The sequence below is a fragment of the Caloenas nicobarica genome, chromosome 20 (assembly GCF_036013445.1).
Source record: "Caloenas nicobarica isolate bCalNic1 chromosome 20, bCalNic1.hap1, whole genome shotgun sequence".
Taxonomy (NCBI): Eukaryota; Metazoa; Chordata; class Aves; order Columbiformes; family Columbidae; genus Caloenas; species Caloenas nicobarica.
Window position 1 is genome coordinate 6,643,071 of NC_088264.1, and position 10,962 is coordinate 6,654,032.

Sequence of the window (10,962 nt, forward strand, 5' to 3'; positions counted from 1 at the left end):
CAACCTGGTAAAGACAGTAACAACCCACATTTTTCTGTTCTTTTAAAGGAGAAGGACTTTGTCAACAACTGAGAAGATCCTGAAGAATCCCGAGGTGCGTGAGAAGCTAACAAGGGAACAGCTGAAATTTATGTTATTGTTAAGTTTCTATGCTAATCTCAAGAGCGATCGTGCTGAGAAAGTAAATCCTTTGCAAATGCTCATGAATCTCTGGTATTCAGGTGCCCTGCAGAAGAAATGCGGAGACACAGACAAGATTTTCACCACTTGATTTCGGCATGTGGCTCTCATCTGGTGCCGTGTTCTGCCTGCTCCTTGCCTGGGACAGTGTTCAGAACAAGTGGGATTTTCAAAAGTGATCTGTACATGGGGGAGCGAGAATGTTCCTGGTTTCCCCCACTGCCCAGGCTAAACAGATTGTTCTGGGTCCTCCTCCCAAGTGCAGGTGAAGGATGGTTCTTCACAAGACCTGGAAACAGGTGTTTGCACATCGCTTGCATTGGCAGTTCTGCCATCCATCTGTAGTCATGTCCTGCCTAATGGCTAGTGTTGTCCTCCTGTGTTTCAGGCTCATTTTACACCTGGAAGTGCTATCCTAAATGCATATACAGCAGTGAGGTGGAGAACTGAAACAGGAGAGATGGACAGCAGAGGGAAAAGAGAGGTGGAAAAAAGCACCAGCAAGTGTGGGCTTGTGAAATGTGTGATATGGAGCAGAGAGCAGCCCTACTGGTTCTGGCTGACTTCAACAGTAGCTCTCTTTTACCTACTATTAACATGTGGGGTGTTCACTCTGGCAACAAAATACCTCACTTTTTGTTCAGCTCACTATAGCTTGTCATACATAAAAAAGACATGCAACTCCATGCTCTTTCTCTCTTTCATGGAATCATAGAATCATAGAATAGTTTGGGTTGGAAGGGACCTTTAAAGTTCATCTAGTCCAACCCTCCTGCAATGAGCAAGGACATCTTAAGACAGAAGTTCCCAAACCATGGCAAAGATCCCTGTCAACCTTCTTTATGTCTTTTGGAGCACTTACACTTTCATTGTTGAACTTTGAATAGAGAGCGTTTAAGAATAGTTCGTTCCTCAGACCAACTACAAACTTTTATAACCTGGCCAGCCATCCATGGATCGCGGGTGGGAAGTGCTGTTTCGGCCAAAAAGATGCACGTTTTTATTATTTGCTCTTTGTTTTTTTTAAATATAACAAGAATTCTGGCAAGGAAGAACTGCATGTCAAAAGGAGTTGAGGATTAATGAAGAAGCAAACAGGAGGTCTTTTTTTGCTTACATGGAAAGGGAGAGAAAATAAAATGGCTGCTTGTGGAAACATGGAAGGTCTCCAGTATAATGAATAATAAGAATAATTTCAAATATATTTCTGAGATCTGAACAGTATTTATATGCAAATACTATCTCAGAAGTTAGTGGAAAAAATCAGTTTTCCTAACATTGGCTTGGAGACAGAGTTCTCAGTTCTGGAAGACTTACGATTTCCATAGGAACCAGATGAGATGAAGTAGAAAGACTTAACGGAGGTGATTAAAAAGTATTTTGTACTGAAAACAAACTTTCTAGCTGAATGTCATAAATTACGTTTAAGGGAGCAAATGGCTTTCTAGCAAATTTTAAAAAAACATACCAGTATGTGCCCTTTGCTAATGTTGTGTTACAAAGCCTTAGAGAGCAGAAAGCTGAACTGCAGAGCACAACCTTAGAGGAACCATGGGCACATCTTTGGGGTGGCACACTGAGAATTTTGGGATTCTGTTAATATTCAGATATGTGCAAAAAAACCCCCTTGCTTCTTAAATCAATAGAGGCCCATCATTATTTTCCCTTGTTCTGAACAGAGGTTGGAGGTGAGTGATGTGAACAGAACACTTCATCCACGCTGTCTGATGTTTGGGAATTTTAATGAGAGAAAGAATTATGGGAGATATCCTGCATTAAGGATTTACCTAATTGTGTGTATTGTTTTGGTTATTTTAGCAGTAATAATTTTGTGGTTTCTGTACTCACCTTCCCAAAGAACGAAGCCATCAAAAACAAGCAAGCTATTCCCTCTGCAGTGCTATTTCTGTTTTGTTTTATTAGTGAGTTAAAAAAAAAAAAAGGTTTGATCTACTTTCCAGCTTGATATGTAATGAGATATTTTCATCAAACTCTGCTCTTGATTGAACTCATATAAATCTCAGCAAGATTAATGCAGATATATATGTTCTTAGGGGTTTCTGGACAGTCAGATGGGATCTTGCAGTTAGACCTTGATGGTGCGAGTTCAGTGGACACCACTGCTGGGACAGAGATACTTCTCGAGAAAATTTGTTGCAGGATTCAGGCGTAAAAGCAAATGCATTTGGCCTGAAGCACGATTAATTAATGCATGGCTCAAGCTTGCTTATATGTGTTGGTCCTTCTCCCATTGAAGTTGATGGCAAAACTCCCACGGAGTTCAGCAAAGTGGGATGGAATCTATACAGAAATTATTTTTCCCAGAACAACTTTGCAATAACCAGTGGATTTGCAAACTCCTCACTCTGACACATTGAAATAATTTGGGACTTTCATTCCGTTTTGCTTTAATTGGACTTACGCTACATATGAGTCTTCCTAAGTGGATTGCTGTGCCTAAAGTATGTGCAGGCATGTTTGCACTCTCTGAGGGAACGCGGAGGTTAAACTAGAAGGCGAGGTTATTTTAGCAAGGATATTTTCTTTTTATACTGCTTCCAAAGGCAACCCTGTTTTGGGCTCAGCACTCTGCCTTGACCGCTCTGTGCCTCTCCGTACCAAATCATGCTGGGATTTGATGATAAAGCACATCCTCTTTCCAGGAGCGAAGCCAACCCCTACATCCTAACTCTGGTGTTCTGGTACCTTAGGCACTTTGTGGTCAGAAAGCAGACTGCAAATGTGGGTATTAGCCGTGGTGATGCTGGAATGTCCAAACCCTCTGTAGGAAGAGAAGAAATTTCTCACAGAGCTGCTGTTGCTTCTTTGATTCCCAGTTCCTTTGTTTTTGTGTTTCTCGGACTGTGCCAGCTGAGATAGCTCTTAGCTGGATACCAGCACTTGCGGGGCTTGATTTGGTTCATGTCTTCTATAAAAGTTTTCCATCTCTGACCAAGGTATTTCAGATCAGGGTAAAAATGTGAGTAAATCAGAGCTGGCATCTATCCCAGACATATCAATTCCCTTAATTCCCTTTTTCCTGTGGCTTTGGGACAATCAAAATAGGGAATGTTTCCATTGCTATACCTTTATGAAAGTACAATATGTGAATGTTATATCCTGCATGCATCTAGTGTGTTTCCTTGCCTTGGTCGTTACCAACTGCACAGCTTTCTCTGGCAATTATCTGAAACGGAGCACTGCAGTAGAGTAAATCTTTGGGCAGGGCTTGGTTCCAGGGAAGATCAAAACCCCCAACATGACAGTTAATGAAACAAGAAGAAAGAAGATGGAAGCGATCAGTCTCAGCCAGCCAACACTAACAGAGTGCGAAGGCAACTGGAGGTGCCAAGGTGTCTGCTTGTAAAATTTGGAGAGAGCTGCAGGGGTCGTAGAGAGGGCTGCACCAAGGCCAATTTTCCTGGCAAGGAAAAAGCTGCTTACGATAACAGAGGAGCAGTGGAGACAACTCATCCCCTCCAAGAGGACACGTACTGTCTTTTGTAAGATATGGAACCAGCTGGCATTATTCTGCATCCCTCAGGCAATGGTACTTTGCCATGGAGCTGACTTGGGTGGACTGTGTGGAACATGATGTGAATCCAGGGGTGTGAACTGAATGCGCGGTCATTGCAAGGACAGGACGCCATGAACTGAGCCGTGCAGAGTACCTGGTCCCCAGGGGACAAAACCATCACCCTTCGGTGGACCACGTAAAGGAGTTAAAGACAAAATGTGGCAGTCTCCTGCAGCATGAGCCATAAAGCAGAGCAGAGAGCGAGAGCCTCCTGTAACGTGCCTGTTTGTCTCTAAAGCAGTGTTTTTTCTCGAGACTATGATCCGTGGGCCTTTGGTGGTCTATAAAACATCCAGTGGTGGCTCATGAAACAATAGTAAACCCTCTCTCCTCCGCTCCAACAGCCACAGAAGCAATCATGCGAACAAAATGGGAGGAAATAAAAGCTACTCTAGACTAACTTTCAAATCTTAGTCTTTCAAGTCTTTTGTTTATTTGACTTGATATATGAAAAATATACAAGTTGGTCTTTGGATTATTATTTTTTTCTGAAAAAAGGTTAATCCTTGGATTTGGGAGGTTTGAGAAATGTGGCTCTGAGGGTGCTATTTTTGGAGCCAATTACAACAGCATTGAAATGTTGAAAGATTCTTTTTGTTTGTTGAAAGATTAGGCTGAAGCCCTTCAGTCTATAAAAGAAAAATAAACCCTAGTGGGATAAAATAATTCGTTGCAATGAGGATACAAAAGCCACCTCGGAACGGTATGTGGCCTGGATGGAGGCACGGGGCTGGCAGACCTGGTGCTGATAATTGCTAGAGCCATCAGTGCCTAGAAAAAAAGACTGTAAGCTCTTCTCTTACTGAAGTTATACAATCTCATCCTCCATCTCCTGCCATCAACGAGAGCTGATTTGGTAGCATTTGCAAAATGATACGCATTTACACAGCATGCTGAGTCCCTGTTGGTATCCTTCAGTCTTGTACAATCTACTCTGAGATGAGTTGTTAGAGCGGAAGGCTCGGAAAATTCATGTCTCATGAAATCTTGGAGTGAAAACTAGCTCGAACTGACCTTTTCTTCCTTGCCAGTATTGTCGTCTGGGATGTTTCTGTTTTGCAGACCAGGCATTTTGTAACTTTGTAGAGTCTGCTTTTCAGATAATCCCGCTTTGACCAGTATAGTTTTAAACCACCTTAAGATCAGGAGGGAGGATTATGTAGCTGTGCTTGCCTCTGATTTCGTGTGAATTAGCTGCAAGTGCAGCTTACTGGAGGGTCTGGCTGAGCTGGCGACCTTTCTGAAGGAGTGGTAGGTTTGGAGAGAGTGGGCAGTCCAAGGTGCAGAGATTACATGAGGAAATAAAGCTGCAGGTAAAGACCAGGCGTGCCTTTGTCTTGTCCGCCTGAAACACCACCAGTTCAGCAGTGGGAATGGCAAAAAGCACTTCGGTGCCAGGGGTAGGGGTACGTGTGACACAAACAGCTGGTGACAACGGTGACGTGTGTTATGGGCTGAGAGCCACGTGTCCCTGCAGTCACGAGGAGCAAGAACTTCACTGCTGGTGAATCAGTAGAGGTGCTGCCCTCAGGCATCTCCCCAAGTCCTGGTGGGCAGCAGTGGGTCATGTCCAACAACCCCAGTTGCGCTGTTGCTTTTGGAAGTTTTGCCCAATCCTTTCCCCCCTAAGCCGAGTACTGATCCTGCCGCCGCAGCCCCTTCTCCTGGGATGCTGCATTACCTGTCACACTGACGTACAAACGGAGCACTAACAGAGCCTGATACAAATCACATGGCGCGCCTTTCGCCGTTGTCTTAGCCAGGTTTCAGTGCGATTAATCACACTGTTCCTGCCTAAAGTTCCCCTCTTTCACCACGATTTTAATTCCTTTCATTTCTGGCTGGTGTGTTATGTTGAGCAGCACTGTTCTCCTCTGTTAAACGACTCTGTTTCACGCCAGAAGGTGCCCCCTCCCCATAGCAAATGAGGTGATTCCCCTGTGTCTCTTATTTCTTTCCAGGACCGTGGCAAGGATTAATAAGCATTCGTAAAGTGCTTTGTAATCCTTGGACTAAAGGGTTTATACGAGGGTGAAATGTTGCCCTTAAAACACCTTGTGCTGGTGACCAGAAGGTCAGAACACAGCTGTATGTGCCTTTTGGGCTGTAAGCGGGTACGACGTGTCATGAGCACAGAAGAGGGAAGCTGTCTTCATTCCCCAACCATGACCCAGAACAGAATTATCTCTCATGCATCCTTGGCATCGAAGCTTGGCTTGAAGTGCTGATGGGGCTGAATCTTGGAGTGGGTGACGGACACCTGGGGTCTGTGGCACGTTCAGGTCTCACAAAATCAGTCTCACTGAGGTTTGCAAGATGGAAGGACATCTGCCTGCCCTTGGTGCCGTGAGTTTGATGGCAGAGCGGAGGGACCTTTCGGGAATGGGGAAGGAATAAGAAGAATTCCGAAGAAATTGATTTCTGCCCAGGTATCGGTTCCAGCGGAAATGGAAAACAAGCCTAATCAGAAAGATCCCTCAAACCGAAAAACCTAATGCGCTGCAGGCATGACCGGCTCTCCACCTTTTATTTGGTTTAGTTCATCAGGCTTGCACTGAGTCAATGACATCGGCCTGGAAAGTAGCGGAGACCCCTGGGCAGGACTAAGGTGAAGGGATTGCTGGCTCCCAGCACCCAGAGCTGCCCTGAGCGGGGAGTTGCTCCTTGGGCTTGTGCATCTGCTCCTGGGCTGCCCTGGGGTGGCTGGCAGGAGGACAGCCCAGAAGGGGATCCGTCCCCGTGTCTGTGTGACTCGGGTAGCTCTTGTCAGACTTGTAGGAAGCTCTGACTCCTGCCTTAGTGATTTTAGGGTTGGAATAAGTGATATGATAGGCCTAATCCACACCTACTAATTTGGTTGAGTTTTGAAACTCAGCGTCTCCTTTGCGCTGAAGCAGAGCTGTAAAAGCAAGCAGGTCTGTGAAATTGATGAAGCCAGCTTTCCTACATCTACCTCCTGGTGTCTAATAAAAGTGAGGTTATCCATCTTCCCTTCACCTGGGCCTCCAGTTTGAATCTCTCTTCCCTGTAAGGTTATTTCATTGTCATATTACAAATTCTGAGATGTCTGCCCCTTTAACCAAATGGGTTTCAAAGCTTACCCACCTGTTCAAAACTGGTAAGGAAACCCAGGTAGAGTCTTAGCGCACTAGTAGTGTTTCTTTGGGAAACTGGCTTGAAAATCCATCCAGCCCCCTTCCACCTCCCCCATTTTGGTTTTGTTTCAGTTCAGCATCAAAGCCCCTTGGTAAGCAGCAGCTCCCAGGAGCAGCAGAGACCAGCTCCACCATGAGCAGCCGTCACGAGCTGTCTGGTGTTTGCAAGGCTGTTTTGGGCAGCCGTTCCCACCTGGTGTAGCCACCCTGCATCCCCTGCTCGCCACCAAGCCGATGACAAACTTGGGCTAATGAAGTAAAGTTTGGATGGCTGAAGTTTTGCGGATGGGTGCTACTTTTATCAGTTTGTACAGTGGTGCTCCAGGGACAGCACCAGGAGTCACTTGTTTAATTCTGACCTTTCAGATTTAGAGGATTTGGGATTTCAAAGTGGTCTGGTGAATCACGGTGGACTGTACCTTCAGGCCACCTCTCCTCCCGGTGTCAGCTCGGCACAAATGTGCTTGAAAACACACACACAGATGCAAGGACAGGGCTGTCTGATTGACCCTCTTGATAACAAGAAAGTGCAATCCTCCCTGGGTGACGGAATCAATCATCCCAGTAAGGAGAAGAGCTGTGGTGAGAGAGGTACAAGTTGAGTCAGATGATTTGCCGGGGGCTGGGAAATCAGAGATGAAGGCAGGAGTTTCCAGGACTTGAATTAATTGCAGGGAGGGGGCTTTCATGGAAGGAGGAGAGGTCAGTTACGCTGGATAATGCCTTGGCTTCAACTTTTCTAGGAAGCTGCAGCCCAGAAGACTTCTTTTCCCTGCCAAGCAAGAGCCAGTACAATGACACCCTTCCCCCAGGCCTCCACCCTCTGTAATGCAATAATTGAAAAGGAAGATAATTTTTTTCTGTGCCACGCATTAACACTGCAGCTGCCGTGCAGGATCCATGCTGCCACAGCGGACTGGCAGCATCGCGGGGAACGTGCCTGCAGCCCTGGCTCTGCTTCCTGCTCCAGGGATGCAGGGTTGAGTGAGCGGGCAGCACCGTGTTGGCTCTGAAAACCACTGCTGTGCTGGAGCGAGCAGCAGAGGGTGGGAGCTGCCTCTCTGCAGCTCACATCCCTGTCCCCTTAGCTCATAGCTGTTGAGCTATGTTGAGCTTGCACAGATAGGCTTCTGCCTTTTCCACCGCACTCTTTCCTCCCCTGTTGCCTTCCGTGTCCTTTTTATCACTGCAGTGGGTCCAGGCTGCGCGGATCAGACTGGGAATCTGCTCAGAATTAAAACCACCCCATGGAGGCTGCAGCTCAGCCACGGGCAGAGACAGGCTCGTGGGCTGGTGAAGTTTGAGTTTCTATCTTACAGGACTTCCAAATGTGTGAGCAAAGCCCAGCTCCCAGTAACCAGCCAGGGGATTCTGTCAGAAGGTGGAAATCCACCCGCAAGGACCAAAGCCCACTCTTCTGTCTTTGGGGCTGCGCAGAGCCAGGGGAGAAGGTGCCTCTCGGGCACCAGGGAAGCATCACTTGGTGACACCACGTGTCTTGAGTTTCTCCACTCTGTCCTTTTTAGCAAGCTGAGAAGCAGATGGCTGGGAGGCTGCTACTCTCCTTCCCTCAAAGAGCAGCTGTGCTTCCTTATCCTCATGTTCCATTGCAAAGCAAGCTCCTTTCCAGGAGGCTTTCTGGTCACGTGAAAACAACCTAAAGCCTGTAGCTATGGCAAAGTGCTGCAGCATTTCTGTGCAAGCCCTACAAAGAAATTAAATTGTTCCCCAACCGCTGCCCCTGCAGAGAGCTCCTCGAAACATTGCCGGGCTTGCACCAGTGCCTCTGAGGTGAAGCAGCTGCAAGTGTCCACCCTGTGCCTGGAGGTCCCTGTGCAGCCCAAGCACTGCCCATTTTGCCGTGTGCCATCTGTCACACCAGAGGGACGGGCAGTAATGTCATTGTGGACATCCCTGACATGTCACAGCCACTGGGACTCCTTCCATGCAGCTTCTCGGGTCCTGCTGCAGCATGGACGAGGGTGGGAGCCGGCTCCGCAGCTGCTCATGGCAAGCAATGCTACTTTCATCATCAAAGGGGGACCTCTGGCAGCATGTGTGGGGATCAGCATCAGATCCTCCGCTTGGACCAGAAGCTTCAAGGCCTCGCAGCTCCATCCCGTCAGCTCCACCAGCCGTGTTTGCCTGAGCTGTGCCGCTCCTTCTCCAGAACGAAGCAGGGTGACCACAGGCTTCCTGGGCACGGCCACCAAGGGGACAAGGACCCTGTCCCCCATTTCCAAGCGGGACGAGCCAGCGGTGCGAAAGGGTTAAGCCGTGTTGTTAATTGTCACATGGTGCTGGGAATGCAAAGGGAGCGAGAGGCTGGGGAGCCCAGCGCAGCGGCACATCTTGACTGCACATGTGGCCTCTACCACAAACACTTCAAAGTGCTTCCCTCAGACTGACGGAACAGCCTGACGCCGACTGTAAATGCCCTTGACACGCAGAGTGGAAAATATCAAACGCTTCGGCGTTCCCCCCGAAACGCAGCCTGTTTTCACTGGGGAAGGCCTTAATGAACCTGCACGGGAGAGGAGGAGGGAGGACAGGAGGTGTTACGGGTGGTTCTCATTTAGTCTGTGTATGGGTATGCGCCAGCCTGGGCAACTGGACTTAATCTGAGGCAAATCCAAGTGCTCGAGGACATTTTAAGAGAGGCTGGGACATCAGCTCCAGGCAGCTCCATGTCAAGACCCCACCACACCTCCCCCCACCCCATTCTTGCCCCAAACTGTGCCAGGAGGAACGAAAGAGTTTCCAGGCTGGAGGTTTCTCTCTTTCCTTGAGGAACCCCCACCTCCTCCCGTCCCTGTGTTGCCTCCGTTCCACCAGCCCCGGCCCTGAAATGTCCACCCTGACCAGGTGCTTTTATGACACTAAAATCTTCTCCAACCCCAGTATGGAGCAAGTGCTGGAGGAAACCACATCATATCCCTCTCCCTGGACTATGAGATGGGACAGATCTCTTTGCCCCATCGGCTCTGGAGCAGGACAGGCCTCTCCTGGGACATGGTCCTGCTCTGATGAGAAGGAAAAGCCTTGAGAACTGCAAGGGCAGATCTTGATCACCATTAGCAGGGAAAGGGCAGCAGCTGCAGTGTTTAGTTCCCAAAACAACCAACGCAGCCCACAGGCTGTGCCTTCTGGCCAAAGAAAGAGAGGGGCAGAGAGTGTGCCATGAAGCAGGAATGGCCAGGTTGGCCATCTGCCTGGGGCAGATAAGTCTCTCCGGTTTACCCCACAGGGCCTCAAGGCGCGGACACCATGTTTGCAGCAAGATGGGGGATGACCCATCTCAACTGATGGGTCTGGCCGCTGTGGCTGGGTGGGTGTCATCAACCAGCAGTGCAAAGGAGCAGGGGAACGTGTCCCAAAGCTCTGAGGCCAGTTCCCCACAAATGGGGCCGATCAGGGACCCCAATCCAGGGAGAAAGCACCACGTTCTCTTTGCTGCATGGAAACCTGCGAGCAGAGGGCAAGGTGCTGCCTGTGCTGGTGGAGAAGACATGAGGTACTGAAGCGTGGCTCTTGACCAGCAGCTCTTGACCCTGGATCAGCATCAGAAAGACACAGTCTCTGATGGCCCTTTTTGGGCACGATCCCCACAGACTCAAGGACAGTGTGACAGCGAGTGATGGCTGACGAAGCAAATGTATGTAGGCAGACGCAAACCTTCTGGGCAGCCAGATGCAGAAGAGAGGACAGAAAGACGATGGGCCTGTGTGCGGTCTCCTTGGCTCTGGCACAACACACATCACCGAGAGGCTGAACGGGGCTCTGATGGCTGTAGGCAGGAATCCATTGGTTATGACACATTTGGCATCAGCGAAATTGCCTCATAAAACACTTCTCAAATCAGCAAGAACTTGTGGGATCTCAGGAGAGAACTGAAGGAGAGGAAAGTTCAGACAATTGGTGGCAAGATCCCTCCTTGCATCTTGGAAGCAAAAGCAGACAGGAGGGGAGACCACCGAGGGGCAGAAGGTGTAAAGGGGAGGTAAAATTGAGGTGTTTTAGTTCATGGAACATCGAGTCCGCTTTCTGAGG

General features: G+C 48.4%; 1 protein-coding gene across 1 annotated transcript in view; it reads left to right on the forward strand.

Moving 5' to 3' along the window:
* The window catches only part of NTMT2 (N-terminal Xaa-Pro-Lys N-methyltransferase 2), a 60,733-nt gene extending 59,458 nt beyond the window's left edge, over window positions 1-1,275 (forward strand). The window contains exon 9 of the transcript XR_010607320.1: window positions 49-1,275. The gene's annotated coding sequence lies outside the window, so the exon portion shown is untranslated. The remainder of the gene's footprint in view (window positions 1-48) is intronic.
* Window positions 1,276-10,962: the final 9,687 nt, after the last annotated feature.